At 41.2% G+C, this 13267-nt stretch overlaps 1 pseudogene; it reads left to right on the forward strand.

Moving 5' to 3' along the window:
- Positions 1–1449: 1449 nt before the first annotated feature.
- On the forward strand, positions 1450–10844 carry LOC129067224 (RNA-binding protein 3-like; annotated as a pseudogene).
- The last annotated feature ends 2423 nt before the right edge of the window (positions 10845–13267 follow it).

The raw sequence follows: 13267 nt of genomic DNA on the forward strand, positions 1-13267 counted from the left end.
ATAATATCTCAATAAAGCTACAAGGAGATGAGAATATTCTTAAGTTCAGTTATCTAAATTTTCAAGTTAAGATATAGAAAAAGAACAAATTGAACCCAAAACAATGAGAAGGAATTAAATCATAAAGAGCAGATATGAATGCAATAGAAATGCATAAACAACAACAAAAAATCAATAATGTCAAAAGACAAAATATATTTGTGCAGTGTACGCAACAACTGGTACACTAAAGCTCATATAAGCTTTGTTCATAGTATCCCCAAACTGAAAACAACACAAATGTTCATCAAGAGGTGAATGAATAAATAAATTATGGTATATTCATTCATGGAATATTATCTGCTATAAAAAGGAATAAGCTACTAATTTATGTAGCAACATGGATCTTAATATTTTGAAAGCACCATGCTAGTAAAAGAATCCAGAGACAAGAAGGTGCGTACTGTATAATTCTATTTCGATGAAAATCTAGAATGAGCCAATCTGATCTGTTTTGCCTGAAAGCAGATCAGTGGTTGCTTGGTGCCTGGGGTGAGGTGGGGAGATTGACTGTAAAAGAGCATAAGAAACTTTTTAGGGAGATAGAAATGGTCTATATCTTGATATAGTGGTTACTTGGGTGTCTATGTTTGTAAAAACTGAAGTTTAACATGTGCGCATTTTATTGCAAATTACATACTGAACACGAGGCATACTAAACTGTGAGTTTTGAGGATGTGTTCCTGTAACTTTGGGTTCTTGTGAAACAAGAATATTGATAGTGGTGTCAGGAAACTGGACACTTTTATAGTGATGTATGTTTGTGTTCACGTGTGTGTGTGGGCGGGGTGAGGGTGGCAGCAATAGTGGTCCAAGGTGGATGGTTCGTTTGCCTGCCTCCCGCCAAGGAAGCACCCCCACTTCGCTTTGCTTTCATTTACTTTTTTAAATGCTTCCCCCCGCCCAGCAAGCAGAATCTTCATTGTATACATATTTAGAACACAGAAATTCAGTCAACAGTAAGGAAAACTACGCCTTCTGTGTTCTCCTCTGCATTAAATGCCTTGAGAAATACAAAGCTGATGAAAAGCACATTTTCTGTCCATACATAATTTACAGCTAATGTGTTACTACAAAGTGAGTGTATTTCTCTCCTAGTTCCCAAATAGTAAGCCACGTACTTCCTCGGGGTTTTTTCCAGGAACTAGGTCTTTCGGGCACATTGACGGGTGATAGTGTCCTCCTCCCCACCCCGCCCCTAAAACACACGGGTGCGCAAACACACACACACACACGCACACACGCACACACGCACACGCTGTGCAGTACTTCCTGGGGGAATTCAGATCCAGTCTGAACTAGTTAGAGTCTCTGGCAGTTCCTCCCCAGTCTGCCACCTGAGAGGATGTGGGGCTGCCCTGGCAACCAGAAGCCACAACGGAGAGCGGTGGGACCTAAACACTGTCCCAGATGGTGTCCGAACAGTTTCCTACTTTAGAAGACGGCTCTGCTTTCGTCGAGTCTTGGTCCCCAAGCAAAGGATACCAGGCTTTACTGCATTTCATTGGTCATTTTTCTTGGACCTAAACCTCTTGCTCAACAAACCAAGGCTAAGGAGTGGGCCACGGAGACTCGGACATGCAGTGTCCCCTCTGAAGGCCGTGGCGTGGCCTGGCCTGGGCTCTGCAAAACTGAAAGTTGGTTCATGCTCTCTGCAGCTCAGAAGCTACCTTCCTCCTCTCCTCCCGAAACACCTGCTTCACAAGCCACTTCTTTTAAGTGGTTGTATGTGATACTTGACGGTTAGATTCACCTAACTGGGCTGCTTCTTGCTGAAAGCAACAAACTATTGAGTTTGGCGGAAGTCACAGAACATTTTGTTTTCCTAAACTGCCACTTGCATAGAGATTAAATACTAAGCGAGGATAAACTGCATCTAACCCTTCGATCCATAACATTTTATAATTAAAATCGATCATACCTAACGCTAACATTCAAGAATAATCTCCCACACCAAAAATGGGGTACCGTTGTGACTCATGGGAAACACTGTTCCGCCTGCCCGAGGCTTCGTTGAGGGTGAGCAGCATGCCCATCACACAGCCAGACAACAGCACAGAGATGGGAACGAAGAGGCTTCTGCTTGGTGCCAGCCTCCAGGTTTCTACTAGGCATCTGAACTTCACCTCTGAGCCTCTGACTTCCCCCATCGAACCAAGTGCACTGTAATCCTTTCCAGCGGCCTCATACATGGGCTTCTGGAGACTGGATACAGAGAGGCAGACAAATGACCAACTCACGGGGTTTAAAAACTCAAGAGTATGAAGTTTAATCTAAAAACTAAGTTTATTTTCTTTTGCTGCAGCAGAATTTATTTTGCTCCCAGAAATGCTATCCAAGAGATATTGTTAATCAAGTCCTGAATTCAGCAGAATGTCAGAAATAAATTTTTTTAACCTACCAGCTAAAGAAAATATCTTATATGCTTTGCTCACTTAGAGCGTCAGCTAAGTCTTCCACTTAGAAAATATGTAAGTTGTTTCATATGTCAGAAACACACATTAGATGAAAAGCATGTGTGTTTTGAAAATATTTATATCTTCTAAAAATTCCTAGTGTTGCCTTTATAAAGTTTTATTTTTCAATAAATCATGCAGACTCACTTAATCTTTAGGAAGCATTTATAATAATAATAAACCCTAGATTTGAAATGATAATATTAGTGTTGTTTTATGATCTGATTAAATAGGCACCATCTCTCATAAACATAAATTCCCACCAAGGTTACAGAAATAACTTTTATAGCTAACTAAAATAAGACTAAGTAAATGTACTTCATAGGGTAGGAAAGATTTCCGCTCTCTGCATAGCACATTAGGTACATTACAGGAGGGTTTTCTTGCCCTGGAAAATTATCAGATTAAACATTAATGGCATTGCAGGTGGTAACAATTTAGAACTTAACATGATGGGGTTATTGTTAGCTATTTTTCTCTCAATGATGTTAAAATTTTTCCTAAAAATAAAATATGCATTAATATGACCACTACCTGCAAACAACATTCCCCTAACCTTATGCTGACAAGGAGCTCTGATTAGGTGTTGGGGTAAACGATGGGAGTAAAGAACGAGTGGTGAGAAAGAGGGAACCCCCCTCTAACCCTCACCTTTGGAAGCACTGATAACTGGTAGGTGTCTTGGACCTCCTTGCAATTTGAAATAAGGATGCTGGCAGTAAGAACAAAAGAACAAAGAAAAAGTCCAAAAAAAAAAGGAAGTTGCTCCATGTACCAATTCTTCATTTAACTAACTAAAAGATTGATAAGGTAACACTTCTTAATTAACCAGAAGCTAATGTTGGCCCGCATAAATATGTGTTTGAATACACCAAACATCCATTGTTAAAATGGATCAAGACCATTTAAAATTTTCTACTTAGGATCTGTCATATAATATTCTTGAAAATGCTATGCTTTGTTTATAAAGATGCAAGAGCTTATAGCCAGTAATAAGCAGGTAAAATTAAGCCTTTGCCAATGATCTTCATGATTTCATGAAAATGGATTTGCATCTAGATCACAGAAGGAAATCTAAGCAGTAGGGTCCTGACTTCCAGTTAAAACAAGAAATACGCCAGCTAAAGTTGGTATAATGGCTGAATGTCCCAGCCAGAGTCACATTATCAAGAAAAAGGCTGACTTGAGTCGTATAACAAATGAAGAACCCCACAGGATTAATAGCTTGTTACACAGTCAGAATCACATTCCAAACCAAGTCCTATTTAAGATAAGTGTGGTTAACATTTGCCACTTCTGTGCACTGTTGTTCTTCGGAAATGAAAATAAGCTGTTCTCTACACAAGTGTCTTCATGACACTGGGACAAAATATTCAGGCAGAGACTGGGACCTGTCAGGAAAGAAAGAGAAATTGTTAGAAAATGGCCAAGGTGGTCAATCAAGATGACGGATATGTTTTAAAGTCATTTATAGGTTTGATTTGATGGTAGAAATGGTAGCTCCTGCCAACTTGCAAAGTGAAACAACTCCAACCTACTCCTTTGAGCAAGGCCACCTCAGCTTGATACAAGACAGCACGACAAACCTTGAAAAAGAAATCCCACATTGTTAGCATGGCTGCAGTCCCCACGGTAATCTAAATAGGAAACTGGGTGGGTGGGAAGGATGGGAGTGGAGCTGAAGTTTTTCTTAAAGCCAAACCACACAGAAATTATTGCCTGAAATTGTACTAGTATTGGTAATTTTTAATGAAATTACTCTGTGTTTTACAAATACTACTCTTGAGAACTTTGTCTCACCAGAAGCAGAAGTGTCGGGTTTTGTGGGATAACAAGGCCACAGGGTATTTCCAATTGTATTGCAACAAGTAGCAATACAATGATCTGGCAAAGGGAATATCATGCATTACTCAAGAATTGTTTAGCCTCAGCAGGCTTAAGTAGGGTGAAGGAGCTTTAGAGAGGGATGTGTAGGCTGTCTGGCCCTCAAACAGGGCCCTAAAAATCAACATTTATTTGGAGAGCTCACCACTTCTCCATATTTGGTTCATAATCTGAGAGGTACAAAAATGATCTTATAAGTGTCACAGGGCTGGCTAGGCTTGAGGTGCTGACTCATTCAAGTAATGCCCAGAAGATAATGCATAAGACTAGAATGCTGATTTAAATTTTATATTCATGGTGGCCTGAGTAAGTCACTCTTTCCTTTTAGGTAAGTCACCTTATCACCAAATTGCTTGATTGAGTATGGGTGACAACAAAGGTAATCAGGGCACAATGGCATTGGGTTCTAATGGCCTGTTATGTTCATCTCCATATTAAAGATAGACTTGCTGGAAAAATACATAGTCACTGACACAGTCCCTTGATGGACACATGCCATTGTGAGTCTCCTTTTTTTCTGTGTCCATTGGTGATTCTCTAGATGACATTCCTTTTTCATTAAACTATTGTGACTGCTTTCCCTTAGCAATAGTCACTCAGTAGGCTTACTCTCTATGACTGTACTGGTCTGGTAGACTGATTTCTTTAAAAAGAAAAAAAGATTTTATTTATTTATTTTTAGAGAGAGGGGAAGGAGGGGAGAAAGAGAGGGAGAGAAACATTGATGGTGGAGAGAAACATCAATTGGTTGCCTCTTGCAGGCACCCCGACTGGGGGCCAAACCAGCAACCAGGAATCAAACCAGCGACCTTTCACTTTGCAGGATGATGCCCAACCAACTGAGCCACACTGGAGAGGACTGGTGGGCTGATTTCTTAACTCACAGTGCCATCTCATTTCAAGTTGGTTGGAGCATTTCCTGAGGTGCCACCTACATTGTGAAAGGATGTGAAGATATTGATGAAAACCTGAAAATCGTATTGTGGGGGTGTGTGTGTGTGTGTGTGTGTGTGTGAGAGAGAGAGAGAGAGAGAGAGAGAGAGAGAGAGAGAGAGTTGGTAGCTCACAGGAAGGGGCAATGAAATAGAAGAGATGTTGCCAATGTGATTGTATATTTGGGCGGCTTTATCCTTAGAGGGATATTTGGCTACAAGGTCTCTAAGGTGTGACATTATTAAAGAAGGAAAAAGGAAGGAGAAAAGATATAAATCAATGCCAGCAGTTTGAAGGTGGGGCAACCACAGGGTGGTTCTTACCTCACAGCTTCTGACTCAAATGCAGGACCTTTCTGAGCACCTGTCACATTCAAGGTGCAGTGCTCTGCACTATGAGGCTGTCAGAAAAAATGAGGATGACTTGTGACAAGTGATTAGTGAACTTTGCTCTTTTTGGCTTCCTAGTACCTCAGTTTTTTCTCCTTATTAGTCTGAAATATCTAGAAGTGAGGAAAGCAGGGGTGAGGAAGAGATTAGAGAGATTGTTAGAGAAGGAATTCAAAGGAAGAGAAGATAATAATCACTTTTCGGTGATTATAACCACATTCCATATGAGATTTTACAGCTTCACAAACTTGCCTAATACCTTGAGAAAAGATTGTTCTCATGTATTTATCTTTTAGCTTAGCGATGAGCCTGCCTGGCTAACTAGATCCCAGTTTTACAGAAGGTACTTTAAAAAGGGGAAGCAGGTTAGTGAATGTCTGTGTGTGTGGTGGGGAAGGGAGACTGTAGACTGTCTCTCTCTGATCCCCGAGAGGTGGGAAGAAGAAGAAAAGGAGGAAGGGGCTGTGGAAGGTTGATAGCCAGATGAGTGTCCCATTTGCCCATTCCTGTCTGTTGACCTAGAGTGAGACTATATCCAGCCAATTCTCTTTAGCCACTGCAGTTCTGTTCTATAAAATTATTGCCAACCCTGAATTAGCACACACTGGACCATTGCTCCTATAAGAGCAGTTAATCAGGATGCCACCCTTAAGACCTCATTCGACCTCAATAGCTTTCCAAGATGCCCCATCTCCAAACATAGCTGCGCAGGAGGTTAGGGCTTCAACGTGTGAATTTTGGAAAACACAAGCATTCTGTCCACATCGTCGTATCTATTTCCTCCATAAGCACTTCACAGCCTTCTAAGTAACCCTTAGCACTCCACTGGGGGGCCATTTTAAATAGAAAAATCACCAACAAAAAACACAAAAATATGAAAAATTGGCACTAAATAGTCCATGAAATGAATGCTTGTTTATAGTTTGAGTGTGGCAACAAGGTAGAGTGTCACCTTATTTGATCTCAGCTGGGAACGTGTATAACAGGCAACTCAATTTTATTTATTTATTTATTTATTTATTTATTTATTTATTTATTTGCCACTCTGCACATGTCTATGAATGACCATGAACACATGGGAATATTGATTTGGGGGTTAAAATAACTCTTGGCTGGTAGGCAAATTCACAAATCTGAAACCTGTAAATAATGAGGATTGACTGCATATATTGTCACTAAAGTGAAGGGATCATTCAGGGAAAGGGGGTGCCTAACACGCTCTTTTGAATCTTAGGGAGAAGGTTCCAGGCCACTAGCATGTGGTTATCTGGGTATTAAGAGAGTGGAAGCACATGGGTAGACAGGGAAGGTCTAGCTGGTGTGTGGGTTTGGAGCTAGTCACCCCAAGATGTGCGTCTGGGGTGTGCAGATTGTTTTGAGCTAAGGGCAACTTTAGCTGCAAGCTCAGGGAAACCTTCACCTAGACTTCACCATTTAAACTAGGTTGAAATGCAGGTTGGGGGAGGGCCAGGCTAACCGAGTCACTGAGCAGCTTTATTCAATAGTGACTTACGACAGCCTAAGGGACTATTTAAATTACTGGAGTTTGAATTCAAATTGGACATTTAGCTTTTCTCCCACTTTCCAGTGGGTGGGGATTTGGGAAGGGAGCCAGTTTAGTTAAACAAAAGATAAAGATATTCTTTTTTCTCTCTGCAGCTAAGCTATACTGTGAGCTGAAATATTAGCCCAGTTACATTAAAAAAAAAATTTGTATTGGTTATTCGTTGAATTGTGGTCATACTCTAGTGAGGGAAGTAGACAATCCATCATTAATCATGATGACAAGGCAGCTCACACTGTGCACGCTCAGTGCTACTGTATTGATGTGTTTTACCCAGAGGGCAGCAGTGAGCTTCAGCAATACGGTTAGCAAAGAATGACGCTGGATCGGTGTTCTGGAGAGCTGATACTACGTCTGAATGTCTTTGGAAGACTGTTACAGTACATTCAGGTGTAATTCTCATTGTTTTCAGTGCTGATTTCAACAGGTTGCTGTCAGGTGCACAAGCTCCGGAGGCTTGCCTTACCATCTTTTCTCCTCCTCACACTCTGTTTCCTCCGCCGCCTCCTGATTCCCAGGCACCTGGCCTAAGATGTCCTGTATAACTTGATTCTCTTGATAGTAATTATTGTTTCCCTTTTGATCTACTCACTCTGAATGGCCCAGCAATTCTTCATGTTGGAGATTTTGACTTGGAGCTTTAAAATGTGCTGATTATTTTTCATTGCCCATCCTGCCACCCCCGTCCATTTTATTGCCCTTCTCTGCCCGGTTTAGTGCTTTTGAAACCCGTGGGGGAATGTGCTGAGGATTCTTGCTGGCTGGTTTCCAGTTCAGTTCCGCTTGGAAGACACCCTCTCTGCTTCCCTGCGGAGTCTCACGCATTTGCTGCACCCTTCCTTGACCACAGCCTCTGCTGGGGCCTCCTCATCAGCCCATCGCTCCACGAGCTTTGGTGACAGAAGTGCACTCCCCTCGCTCCTTTGGTCCTGCCAGTGAGGCTGGCTTCCCGCTGTTGTTAGTCCCCATACAAATTTATCCACTGAAATTTCCTTATGCATTTCACAGGAGTTGGATTCTGCTTCCTGATACCTCAAGTCATTCCCAATTTACTCTTTGTGCTACTTCCTCCAAGCCTTGAGCTTTACCTGGTTCAGCCCACAGACCATCTGTTTTCAGAATCATTACAAGTTTCTGCTAAAAATGCAAATTCCTGGGAACTATCCCAGCACCATCCCGGTCAGACACTGGGAGAGACTGGTGGAGATCAGGGCATCTTCATTTAACCTCCTCCTGAGAAGGTACCTGGACTCACTGAGACCAAAGAACGTAGGATGAGGCTCACCTCTGCTGAGAGTCGGCTAGCACCTGAGAGAGTTCTTGGGCATGTCAGTAGCTTTCCAGAACCCTCTGGTAAAGCCCTTCTTTATTCTACAAGGATGAATCAAAGATTAATTACATGTATTTCCAGTAATTCAAACTTCTAAAAGATAAAGATATCTCTAAATAAGATATTTTTGAGCCAAACCCACTAAATGTTTGGAGGCTTGCCTTAGATGAATCCCTATCTACACTCCCAGGAACACCCAGAGCGTGCCTGTTCAAGGAGAACTAAAGAGCTCAATCTAGTTTGCTCAGTTATGAAATGGTCTCTATGACAAAGTCACCCCTATTCCTCCCGCACCCATTGTTTGGGAACCTGAGAGAATTGAGAATAGCAGTAAACAGAATAGCCTAGTTACCAGCTGGGTCAACTTACTAACTTTACAGAAGGGAAACCAAGCTGAAGGGACTTGCCCAGAGTCTCACACCCTCTTGGTCTGTTTAATGTATTTTTTCATAAGTTTTCTTGCTGCAAAAAAAGGCCTTAGGTGTTGCTTACATACAGGCTGTGGAAGAGTTGACCTTGTGGGTCAGTTCCTTCCGTTGACACTTAGTTCGTGATATCACAATAAAATGTTAACCTTTTTTTTTTTCGAGGCCTGTATTAATTTCCTTTTGCTCATAAGAAATTATCACAAAATTTTGAGCTCAAAACAACAATCATTTATTCTCTCTACAGTTTCTGTGCGTCAGAAGTCCAGGCTCTGCTGAGCTTGGCCCTCTGCTTAAGTTTCACAAAATTGGAACAAAGGTGTTGTCCAGACTGCATTCCTTTCTGGAGCTTCAGGGTCCTTCTCTAGGTTTCTGTGTTTGCTGGCAGAACTCCTTGTGGCTGTAGGCCTGAAGCTCCTGTGATCTTGCTGGCTGTCTCCTAGGGCCACGCTAAGCTCTCAGAGGCTGGCTGCAGCTCCTTGCCTGGTGGCCCCCCTCCATAGGCCCTGTCTTGCTTCAAATTATTCTGGCTTTCTCTGCCTCTGATTGCTATACCTGGATATAAAGGACCCATGTGATTCCGTCAGGCCCACTGAATAACCTCCCTGTTAATGAACTCAAAGTCAACTGGTAAGTAACCTCACCAGGACAGTCGCCTACCTATGTGTCAGAGGTTCTGCCCACACTCAAGGAGCAGGAATTATGCAAGGAGTGTACACCAGGGGCCAAATCTTGGGGCCATCACAAGGCCTTAAAGCAGCAAACATTTACTAATGGCCAAACACTGGTCTAAACCTTTTTGAAAGATAAACTGAGGCAACTTTTACGAGTTTATTTGAGCAAAATCAATTCCTGTTGGCAGCACCAAACTGGGAGTGGTTAGGAGTGCTCCCCCGACAAGAGCCAGGGAAGACTTAGAGCCATGGGCTGTGGAACCCCATTTGGTCACAACAGACCGCCTATGTGACAGTGGTCCCATAAGATTGTAATAGAGCTGAAAATTTCCTATTACCTAGTGACATCATAGCTGCTGTAACATTATTCACAGGTTTGTGGTGCTGCTGGTGTAAACAAACCCACTGTGTTACCAATTGTATAAAAATATAGCACATACAATTAGGTATAGTACCTAACACTTGATAATAAATGACTATATACTGATTTTTGTATTTAGTATATATACTTTTATGTATATATGTATATACCATGGTTTATGTATTTACCATACTATACTTTTTCCTCATTGTTTTATAGTGTATTCTTTCTACCTACAAACAATAAGTTTGCTATAAAACAGTACACCGTGAGCCACTCTGCTCCTCGGCAGTAACTGTCTATCAGCCCTTTTACTTAATTTCTAGGACCCCAGTTCACTGCCATGTCCTCTAAAGAGGGAGGCTCTTTCTTGAAGGGCTCAACTCCAACACTGATGAGCAGACTCTGGAAGATCACTTCAACAGCTTCAGGCCACTTTCTGAGGTGGTCGTTGTAAAGACTGGGAAACTCAGTGATCCCAGGCTTTTGGCTTCATTGCCTTTACCAGTTCGGAGTGTGCCTCAGACACCATGAGAGCCAGGAACGGAGAGTCTCTAGGCAGGCCAGATCTGTGTGGATCATGTGGCAAGTCAGCCCGTGGGAACAGAGTGGTGCCTTCGGGGCCATGGGAATGACCACAGCTATTCCAGAGGTGGTGGTGGCAACAGTTGACCAGGAGGATATGGATGTTGATATGGATGTGGAAGGTCCAGGGATTGTGGTGGCAGAAGCCAGGGTGGTTATGGCTGCTACTCAGGAAGAAATTACAGAGACAATTATGAAAACTGAGATGAGGCATGCACACCTCATATACACAAGGAATAAAACTTCCTACCCAGGATTGTCCTTCCAAATGGCAGTATTTATAGAGAGTTTTACAGCTGCACTGAAACATCTGTTTTAGTACACAAACTTCCATTTTTGACTTGAGCTCCCAGGGTAGCTTATTAAAGATCTTTTAGGAAGTTCCATGTGTTTTAAATTTTTTCCTCCCATTTAAAGACAAACCTGGGGAATTTACAGGCTCTTGTCCTTTTCCTTTTACCAGTTTTTAGTTTGGGTTCTCAGAATCGGTTCTGGAAAAAAAGAAAAAATGTTTGACAAGACTGATTTGTTTTTTCAGAAATAATGTGCATCTAGGGACATTTTAAAAATTCACATACATTGTTTACCATAGTTAGGACGCAATTTCCAAACATAACTACAAGACATTAAGAACATGATTACTTAGAGGGTTTTTTGTTGTACCGAAGATCACTGCCCTGATTAGGTAGACATTTCTGACAATACTTGTGAATGTCACTTCTTTTAAATACTGGAAGAAAAAATACTCTGTTGTGTTTCATGTAGCATTTAGGATGTCCTCTATGGAGCTGATTAAAAAGATGAAACCTGAAAAACAAAACAAAAAAATTCAGTAGGCCATGTTATGCCAGCAACAGCCTGACACGTCTTGTTTCCTACGTCTCTTGATTGCATCATTACTTTGGTGATTGATTTAATCTCATGTTGTTTTGTACAGAATCATGCCATACAGGTTTGGAGCCTAGGAAGAATAGGCTATACCATATAGCGGAGACATGTAGTAGGCTGTACCATCTAGGTTTGTATAAGTGCTCTCTACGGCATTGGCACAATGAAGAAATCACCCACATGACCATGTATAGAAAAGGAATGGAAGCAAACAAGGGAACTATATGATTGACTCTGGCTTAAAACATATTTGGCCGTTTGTGACTGGTTGTCCTTAGCATTTTGCTTTGGTAAACGTGAGGCTTTTATAGGCTTCGATTTTTGTTTGCTTCCTACACTGTAAGTCTCCATGGTCTTAGAGCCACATCAGTCAAGCGACCTTGTTTAATTACTTGAACAACCTTCTACATGTTTTAAGTCATATGATTTTTACAACAACTCTATGAAGTAAATACTAATATTATTAACCTCTTTTTATAAACAAATCACTTGAAATGTATAAGGGCAAATACAAATTAAAAATAACTTCAACTCCCTCTGTTGAAAACAAAGAAAGAGAATGCAGGTCTCCCTTTTCTTTCAGAATTTCTTTGTATTTTTCAGTCATATGTGAATTTTTTAATGGCTAAATAAACCTCTTGCCAGTCTAAAAACTCAGGAATGTTTAGAAGAATGAGAGTTATCTCTTTGAAATGTAATCATCAAGAAAGATCAGTTTGCTGGGAGGAGATGGGCCTACTGGTCACCTGACTCCAAATTGCAAAACCCACGTAATGTAATGGGTTGGGTCTCCTTAGCTATATGAAAGAGTAAAATTCCTTTTGGTCTTTGCAATCCTTTTAGCAGGCTGCCTGTGGTGTGTGTTATGTTCTGATTCAATATTTATTCAATTACAAACTAATTTCCTTTCTATTCTACCTCAGAGGCAAGGTTTTCCTGGGAGGATATTTCATTTTTAATTATATTTTCCCAATAGGTACAAAGAAGTTAAGTAACTTGTCAATGACACCTTGTTGCTGGGTGGCTGAGTTCAGATTGTGAGTTCATTGAATTGCTATTATTTTACAAGAAACAACTTGTAGTTACTGATTGTTCTTTAACTGAGGCTTCTCTGTACATCATTATGTGACTAGTGAGGCCTCTACATTTAATCCTCTAGATCAAGATTCCTCAACGTTAGCAATATTGACATTTTAGGTCTGGTAAGTCTTTGTGTAGATGTTGTCCTGTGCATCATAGGATGTTGTGCAGCTTCCCTGGCTTCTACCCACTAGATGCCAGTAGTACACCCAGTTGCAACAATCAGATGTATCTCAAAACATTGCCAAATACTTGGGAGGCAAAATAACCCCAGGTTGAGAACCACTCTTTTAGTGGAAGAAGTAAGGAACACACACACACACACACACACACATACACACACACACACCCCATTTCTCACACACACACACACACACACACACACACACACCATTTCACACACACACACACACACACACACACACACACACACACACACCCATTTCAGGGAGCAGGGAAGGGAGAGAAGAGGAACCATAGATGAAAGAAAAGCTTTAACTCTCACAGAATGTGATGTGATAGTTAAATGGGCCAATAGTCTGATAGTTGAGGTTGCAGCCTTTTAATTAGGTTTTTTCAGAAATAAAAAGAGACCAGGGTTGGGTTAGCAGTGGCCTCATTATTCTTTCATCCTTTTCTTTTTCTTTTTTTTCTGGTTG

The sequence above is a fragment of the Pteronotus mesoamericanus genome, unplaced genomic scaffold (assembly GCF_021234165.1).
Source record: "Pteronotus mesoamericanus isolate MK-2021 breed Mesoamerican mustached bat unplaced genomic scaffold, CSHL_Meso_final contig_20, whole genome shotgun sequence".
Taxonomy (NCBI): domain Eukaryota; kingdom Metazoa; phylum Chordata; class Mammalia; order Chiroptera; family Mormoopidae; genus Pteronotus; species Pteronotus mesoamericanus.